This window comes from Nicotiana tabacum, chromosome 6, assembly GCF_000715075.1.
Source record: "Nicotiana tabacum cultivar K326 chromosome 6, ASM71507v2, whole genome shotgun sequence".
Lineage (NCBI taxonomy): Eukaryota > Viridiplantae > Streptophyta > Magnoliopsida > Solanales > Solanaceae > Nicotiana > Nicotiana tabacum.
This window is the reverse complement of record NC_134085.1, coordinates 160,631,656-160,641,541: the sequence shown is the minus strand read 5'-3', so window position 1 is coordinate 160,641,541 and position 9,886 is coordinate 160,631,656.

Below are 9,886 nucleotides of genomic sequence, written 5' to 3'. Positions count from 1 at the left end.
TGAGAATCTGAAGGAGAAACTGCTCGCAGAGCAAATGTTGACAAATGCTCGAATTGATCTCGTTCTCAACACTCTTGCAGCAGCTTCTAAGCCCTCTCTCTCTAGTGTCCCCTAGGCTAATGCACCAGTGACCAATTTCCATTTTATCTCTTTTGTTTGATGACATAATGGTAGTTGTTTTTTTGTGGTATGGATAGAATTCACTTGTACTGCTCCCGCTGTTAACAGTTCAAATTTGCCTTTGCTGTAATAGCAAAGGCTTATGTTTTATAAAATCAATGAAGACTCACCTCTTTTACTATAAATGCTTATGTTCCTCTGTTTCTCTTTTCTATCATGTGGTGTGCACATATATGGCATGAGTTAGTTAGGCTATACTTATTTATGTTGATTGCTTGCTTGTGTACTTTTAATGATGCCAAAAGAGGAAAATATAATTGAAGGCATAATTGAAGCAGGAGATCTGATTAAGGGGGAAACATAAAGTCAGGGGAAACTTCACAAGTTCCTATTACTTTATCTGGTTTATTTTGCTCTGCATATGGTTATCAATTTCTAAGTTTGTCATCATCAAAAAGGGGAAAATTGATGGGTTTAGAGTACCTTAGCTTTATGTTTTGATGATCTAATAAACTTACTGTCAAAGAACCAGATAAAAGACCTGACATACGTGGTACACAACTCAATCAACAGACTCGAGCTAATGTGAGTTGCTATGACTTCAAAAGATAAAGAATCAACACATGGACCTGATCCCCTTATGTTTCACTGACAGTAGTATGAAGTCAACTATCTACAGCTAGAAAGTGACTGCCTGCACTGTACACACAAACAGTGCAGTACAATACATCAATCACTCCACATTGACCAGCCAAGTGATTACATCAGTCAAGTGATGTCATCCAAGTTGTATTAACAAAGAGCATTACAACAAAACATCACTTGAATACTTGTGAATTCATTTAAGCACTCCAACCATTCGTCTATCAAGCATTCAATTCCCAAGGGCATCAAGAACAAAGTACAACACTACTACGGACCAGTTCCTACAACAAGTCTCTTGTATGTCCTTAGTTGAGTTGTAACTTTGTAGTTGTTCTTCATTCTAATTCCTACTTTGCTTATCTAAGCTTTAATTAGGAACCCCTTGTAAACTATAAACCTTCAGTGTTTGTATCGTGACTAGAGTTAGTTATGAGTTGAAGTCTTTGTAATAGGTGTGTTGTAAAGTGTCTTGTAATAGGTGTATTAAAAGTTAGTGAGGTATTAAGAGTTTAATTCCTAGATTGCATATGTTGTAATCTAAAGTTTGCTCATAGTGAAGTTGAAATCCTACCAGTGTATGTCGTGATTTTTTATCTACTTGAGCAGAGATTTTTCCACGTAAAAGTTCCATATTCCATTTACTTAATGTTGCATTAGCGTTATCTGTGGAAACCTATATAGGACTTGGTCTGTATATAGTTTGGTGGACTCATATATTCTATCAGAAACCATCTGGATTGGATTTAATGCATTAGATCCAACGGATTTTGAGTCAACGACTTCTAATACGAATGACATTATAATGTTCACACCCGAAAAATCGGAAACCCTTCTAAAAATTACTATTAATGCCAGAAAAATTAGAAATTATCCGGAAATCACTATTCACGACGGAAAAATCACTGTTCACATCGAAAAATATATAAGTGGTCGGAATTTAGTTTAAATTGGATTGGTAGGCTCAAAATTTCAAGGCAATGACACTATCCAAAAGAAACTTTTTAAAATTCTGGCCAGAACAGCCTTCACGCGTCGGTGCATGGGTCAGACATGTCGCTACCGGCATATCTTTGGTAGGCGCATGGGGGCGCGTGAGTGAGTTTTTTCAGGTGAATCTTTCTGGGGTTTGGTCGCCTATCTCTTGGGAACCTTTTGGTGGTATTAGATTTCCCACAACACTAGTAAATCCCGTGGAACATCGGGATAAGTGGAAACATGAGATGAAGACAGTTGAGCCAGTAGCTGCGCCTTTTCGGCCTCAAGAATGGCGATCTGCTCATTTAGGTCTGAAATCTCTTTCTCGAGACCATCAATCCGTTCATCAAACCTTGCCTCCCTGAGCATGGCCATTTTCGCATCATTCGCCCACTCAGATTTGAGGACACAGATGGTATCCTCTAATGCCGCTACCTTTGCCAAAGACACTGATCTGGCTTCCTCGTTCCTCTCCAACTCTGCTACTCTTTCTATCAACTTGTCACTTAGGCCGTTAGCTCTGATCGAGCTCTGCTCTAGCTCGGCCCGCAGGGATGCCACTTGAGACTGAAGATCGATACACTCGGCTGCGACCCCTACTCACCTTGAGCTCTTCATCCTTGGACCTAAGCGCTCCCTAAAGCTCGCTACATCTGCCGATGACCCTCATGAGCTCATCGTCCTTCTACTTCAGCTTGTCCCTGAGAGACTGGAATTTACCATCCATGCTGAATCGGCGGCACAACTCACAATGCTTGGCACAGTACTCTTTATACTTAGACTCCATTATTTTGAACAAACCCCTCTTCTTATTTTCTCGGCGGGCGCACTCAATCTCCAAAATGAGGGTCTGATAAACAGGTAGGAAGTAGAAAGTAGTCTGCAAAAACGAATAATGAAAAGGAAAGGAGAAAAAGGTACGGAAACTTAAATAGTAAAAAAACGTACCCTCAAAGCCATTCCGGATATGCCTAACGATAGATCGGCATCCTTAAACGTCTATAAGGTCATGTTCTCGGCGCCAGTTCAAAGAGGAACCAAAGAAGGAACTATGCTCTCTGTGTTCGTCAACAAGTTGTAGTCCAAGGGAATGACGATGGAACGAGCAGATCCCTCCGTTCTCACCTCTACCCAAGTTAACTCCCCGTCAAACATCCGTACCTTTTCAGGGTCGATGTCGGAACCGGACTCTTCATAATCTTGGCCACGATTATCATTACTCGACCTCCCCATTCGAATTTCTCAAAACTGCGACTAATGAAGATCGCTCATTGAGGTCGACCAAAAGACAACCTCGATAAGCGCAGAGACTAACTGTATAGGTCAAAATGCGATCAAGAAAATTCGACACGAAGAGATGATTATCGTGAGAATTATAACTCATTATAGGCAGCTTGGCCGAGGTCGATTAGTGGTTAACAAGAACAAGCCGTTGAGTGGCTCATCAGGGCCGAGGTCGAGTAGCAGGAGTAGAAATAACGGCTAGTATAACTTTGGAACTTTCAAAGAGAATATTCCATTGAATATTATTTCTTTTGTACCTTTTAGGGTTCTTTGGGAATATATCATCTATATAGTAGGAGAGATAAGACAAAAGGCATGTAATATTCCATTTGATAAGAATAATTTTGAAAAGTAAGCTCTCTAGATAAATACAAAGAACAATTTTCTGAGAGAGATTCGATCCTTATAGTCAATCCATTGTCCTTTCCACCAGATCCGAGAAAGTGTATAATATTCTCTCAGTTTCTTTTCATTCATCATTGTTAGAAGAATGAATCATTTACCTCTTTCATTATTGGGTGAATCTTCCTCCTTATTTACATTTAGTGTCATTTATTGTTATTTATTACTTGCTCTCATCACATTAATAACAACAACATTTATTATGTATTGCATTAAATCTACTTTAAAGTGGTTCCACATTATCCATATAAACTGAATTTAGATCTAGGGATATTATCTTTAACTAGAATTAATCCCTTATCCTTTTACTTAATTAGTTTAACAAAGAGTTTCATACTTTTTGGTCAAACAAAAATAAGTACTGGTTAATCTTTAAATAGCATCCTTGAAAATGACTATTTGTGGAGTTGCTACGTTGAAGAATATTTTCAGATAAGGCGGAGATATAGATAGGAAAAGAGAGACAAAGAAACGAACAAGAAGGGCGACAAGAGCAATATTGCCAATTCGCTTCCTACAGGCAAGAAGTAGTCTCTTTTGTATTTTGCTTGAGCGTTTGTTGTTTGGTCTTCCATTCTTCTTGATTGGAGATTGGAATAATGTAACAATATTCATTTTGGCAGCCGATCAGTGGAATTGTACCATTACCTTATGTGCTCATCGATAATATTGTTTGAGTCATTTGTTCATTTTTATTGTTGTTGCTTGGGGTGTACTTCCGCGGCTAAGTTTCTACGAATAATATCCTTCTATATTTTCTGTATTGCTTTTTCAGTTGATAGACTATGCTGTCGTTTTCTTATTCGGCAAAAAGGAGAGAAAAAATTATATTTTATAGCAAAGGTTGATATCTTATTTATTTTAAATAAATATCATTTTAAAAAATTATGTTCTATAACTACCTTTTGATTTTTATAGCCAAATACCTATTTATGGTCACCTCCTACCCTTAAGCCATAAAATACGCTGTCTCTCTGGCTTGAACCTAATGAAGGCAACGAAATCTCCATGGCCAACTCCAGTATTTTTCTTCTTCTTCTTCTTCCTTTCCGATTTTAATTGTTTTCTTCTTCCAGTATCTTTTCTCTTCTTCTTAAAGGAATTTTTTGGGACATTAACTTCTTGGAAATTTCTTCTTCAGTGGGTACTAGCAATTTCTTCCGATTCGTTACCAGCGGGTGCTAGCAAAATTCAGTTCTGGGACTTTAACTTCTTTGCGTTACGAAGGCTAGCAATTTATTCTTCAGCGATTTTTCTAGTTTTCTTCTTCTTTCTCTCATCGCTGCTTATGGAATCATGGTCGGAATCCGATCGGTCGTCGGAAAATCATCGACTAAAATAGGTCGTCTGAAGTTTGGGGTTGAGCAATTTGAAGATTTTGTTACCTTTTTTTTAAGAGCATTTCAATGTATCTTGCTGTATTTCTATGTATTTCATTGTATTCACTATCTTTTTTTTCATTGTAATTCAATGTATCTCGTTGTATTCCATGTATTTCATTGTATTCAGTATTTTTTTTTCTCATTGTATTTCAATATATCCGGCTGTATTCTATGTATTTCATTGTATTCATTGTCTCGCTATATGCCATGAATGTGTTTATATGTTTTTTTAATTAATATAATTTATGTATTCATATGTATTATATAATTTCTCTGAAGATTGCTATATTTTTGGAGTATTTTTCGGTTGAGAATCTTTTTTATAACTGAAAAATACAAAATTTGTGTGTTATAATTGAGTTTTTTGAGTTATATTAGGAGTCTATTATGTTAATTGATTCAATTTCCATTTTAAAAAAAGTATAATCCCCTGTTTCACGTCGTGAATACAGTCGAATACAGTCGAATATAATAATCTGTCCAGCTGTAATCCCATGTTTCACTCCATGAATACAGTCGAATACACTCGAATACAACAACTGATTAGTTGGACTTCCCTGATTCACGCCTATTTTTGCTATTGTATTCATGATTACAATAGCTTCAATACGTCAAATACATCTTATAACCACAGAAAAAGTATCTATAATCCGTAATATAGAAAATGATATCTATAGATTGCTAATTACTACTAAGAGATATATAGTGCTTTATGAAAATTAGATAGACTGAAAGAGACATTAAAAAGGAGGGGAAAAAAAGGAATATCAAAAAGCTCACGGGCGGAGCCCATTGGAATAGAATGAAGCAAATTTTAAAATTAAGGCAAAATACATACTTTACCCATCGATCTTTTCCCCAAATCCCTCTTACACACCTGTTAAAGATGGAATAATATTACACACCAAAACTTTTAAAGGTGTGTCAATTACACACCACTTCAGTGTTTGACCACATCTGCTTAAAGATTGCTATTACACGTGCCAATCAGCGTCTGACACATGTCATAAATCGTTAAAAAAACTGGAAAAAAAATCTACCCCACCCCCACTCCTCATCTTCCCAAAGAAAAAAATACAGAAAAAAACCCCACCCTCTCCTCATCTCCCCAACCCCATCATCTTCTCCACCACCACCATACTACCACCAACTCTTCCACTACAAGCACCTTCTTCCCCAACTATAGATTCAACTCTCTGCCCGATTTATAACAAAATCAAGCTCAAACCTAAAGCTTCAAACTTGTTAATGGTATTTTTTGAATTTTATCAAAATTAATCACCTAAGTAAATTTTTATTCAACAATAATCACGAATTCAAACTAATTTTCTAGGTCATGGAACACCAAAATCAACAAGACTCCATTAAATTTTCAAGTTTTTTCAAAAGATCAATAATGATGATTTTTACAAGACCCAATAGCTCCTTTTTTCTTCTTCCTTTTCTTTTTCTTCTTAGTTATGGGGGTTGTAAAGACGAAATATGAGGGGTATACAAAATTAGGATGGAGGTTGGGGAAGAAGACGAAACGGGAAGGAGGGGGTGGGGGGGGGGGGAATCGCTGGGGTATGAGTTGGGGAAGAAGACGTGGGTTATATTTTTTTTCTTTAGTTTGGCAAGAAAATAGTTAAAAAGGGGAAAAATAAAATAAAAAACTTAATTTCAGATAGATTTTGTAGTTTTCACGCGCCTCTTGTATGTGTAATACACGCATGTGATACATGACAAAAGAGGTGTGTAATTGACATACTTTTAAAAGTTTTGGTGTGTCCCATATTTAACATGTGTGTAAGAAAGATTTAAGTACAAGGTCGATGGATAAAATATATATTTTGCCTAAAATTAATAGTAAAAAGAAAAAGGAGGACGTAGCTTGACAAATTAAATGCCCTACTAAATATGGAACGAAACTATGAAACAAACCAAAGAGTAAAGAAAGTTAAAAGAGAATTGGCTTGCACATTAACAAAATAATCTATATTATATTAAAAGGAGAGTAGTGAAGCATGTGATTAAGTCAAGTGGCAAGCTAAAATGAAGCCATTTGGCAATTTTAAGACAACATTAAAAATTTGAATTATAAATAAAAACATATTTAATAGAAGTAGTAGTCCAAGATTTTCTATAAGTGAATTTCATTCTTGAAGACCTAAAAACATTTGTGTATAATTCAGTTATGCAAATGGAAGGACACAATCTATGCAAATGCAAATGAAAGACCTAAGCTATTAAGTGAATTTCATTCTTTAATGGAAGGATGCAATCTATATTAAGCAAACCAATATACTATAATTCTAGGTATTTTTAATTAAATTTGTGTATAATTCAGTTATGGTAGGTATCCTTTTTTGAGAAAGAATCAATTAAAATTTTGCTTTGTACCTTACACATTAATTTTAAGTTGAAATAATAATTCTATATTTAGTACAAGCTTTGTATCTGACTTTATTTGCGAACAATATACATTAATATAGGTATCATATGCATTATTATAGGTATCTTTAATTAAATTTTGTGTATAACTTAGTTATGGTAGGTATTCTTTTTTAAGAAAGAAATAATTAAATAAATATTTTTATCTTACATCTATATTATATTAAAAGAAATAGACAAAACAATTAAGAAAGAATTAATAATTAAACTAAAAATGTTTTCTTTTTAATGACCAAAGTACAATTTTTTGGACGTACACAAAAAAAGGATGCAATTTTCATTAAGCAAACCAATATATTATAATTATAGGTATCTTTAATTAAATTTGTGTATAATTTAGTTATGGTAGGTATCCTTTTTTGAGCAAGAATCAATTAAAATTTCGTTGAAAATCTTACACATTAATTTTAAGTTGAAATAATAATTCTTTATTTAGTACAAGTTTTGTATCTAACCTTATTTGTGAATAATATACATTATTATAGGTATCTTTAATTAAATTTTATGTATAATTAAGTTATATTAGGTATTCTTTTTTAAGAAAATAATAATTAAATAAACGTTTTATATCTTACATCTATATTATATTAAAGGAAATAGAATTAAAAAATGAACAGGAAGACATATGAAAAATACTAGACAAAATTAAGGCTTGGTGGTTAACAAATTTTAATTAACCACAAAAAAACGTTGAAAATAAATATAAAAAAAAAAAGCCAAAAGCTAAAAAATTAAGATCCGTATCATTTCTTGCGCACTTACTCATATAAATTGATTTACACATACCTTTTTAAAATATTAGGATTTCATATACTTAAAAATTAATTTACTATGATAATTTTTCCTTAGAAATCCTTATTTATGAAACTTTTTCTTAGGTTTGGCTTCTCTACATTGCTTAGGGTTTAGTTTCCACACAAACTTCTACAAAGTATGGCTCCAAACTATAACTATATCAGCGAAATATCAGTATCCAAAATGAGTTGGAATTTGAAGGTTCGTGTTGTTAGATTGTGGCACGTTCCAGACCGCGAGAAACCAGAAAATTCTAATTCAATTGAATTAATTATTCAAGATGAAAATGTGCATACTCTTTTACATGTTATTTTTTTCGAGTTATGCTGTATTTTCTTCAACTTATGCGCCTTGCTAACTTAAATTTCTTTTCAATTTTTTGATTTAGGGAGATCAAATTCATTCAACTATTGGAAGAGTTGTTATACATATTTTTAAAACAAAAATATATGAAATGAGATTGTATGTTATGAAAAACTTTGTGGTTGGACCAAACAATCTGAAAATTAAGACCAACAAGCATAAATTGAAACTGACATTTTCTCATAGGATGAGTGTGGATGAAATTAGTGATCCACAGTTTGTTTGAATATCTTCAACTTTAAGCCTTATGAGCATCTCACAAATCAACTTGAGGTTGATGAGAATAAACTATACGGTAATTGTTTTAGCTTTCGCTATTTTTTGTTGAATATTTTATCACCTTATTTATAACTATTTATTTAAATACGACAGATATCATAGGAGAAGTTATTGGTCATGGTAACGTAGAATCGTACAATCAAGGTGGTAAAACAAGTACCTTTATGAACTTGGAGCTTGAGGATCATGAGTACGCTTGCAACCATGAATTGAATTAGTTATAGATTCAATTACTATTATTTTCTCATTATTAATTTGTGTATTTACATATAGGAGGAACAATATTTCAGCAACATTTTGGGGAGAATTTGCAGATGAAATCTTGCCCCACTTGGATGGATTACCCAATTAACCTGTCATAGTGGTTATGCAGCTCATAAAAGCTCACATCAAACAAATTTTATAGTATTATAAAAGCTCATATCAAATAAATTGTATAGTATCACTATTTTTATAGAACATTTATTAGGAGATGGAATGAAAGTTTTACTGGAGTCTTAAAATGTTTTTAATGTTTGGTTGTAAAGATAGTATTAACACTAACATATTAAACTTTACGGTGTAGATCGTTCTTTTTAATTATCCGCGCATCACGCGGGGTACTAATACTAGTTGTATATTAGCATGTAAAGTGGTGAGGTGTTACTTTTGTCACCTACCAGAAGCACTATCTACCAACTAAAATATTATATTAAGGAGTCGTTTGGTAGGGTGCATAAGAATAATGCCGAATAGGGTGTATTAGTAATGTTGGTATTAGTTATGCTGATATTAGTTATGTTGACATATTTCTTATCCATTGTTTGGTTTGATGTATTAAAGCATTGCACAATTTCTAAAAGAATTGTTTATTTACAAAAATGCCCTCAAAACTAGTTCACACTCTAACTTTTTAAAAGAAATATATATTGAGAAATTTTTTTATATGAAAAAGTTTACAAAAAATTATTTGATTTGTCTACCTATATTGTAAAATAAAATTAAATATTTATTTATAAAAAAGAAAATATGCTAAGTATTTATTTATTTACTAGGGATATAATTTTATTTCTCACTATTTGGATTATTTTGAACTTGCATTAATATACTAACTAGCATATTTTAATCAAACATAAATTTTGAAGGACAATTTTGTCTTTAACTAAGCAAATGCATGCATTAAAACTCATTGCATTGCTAATACCATTGTTTTCTATGCATTAGTTATG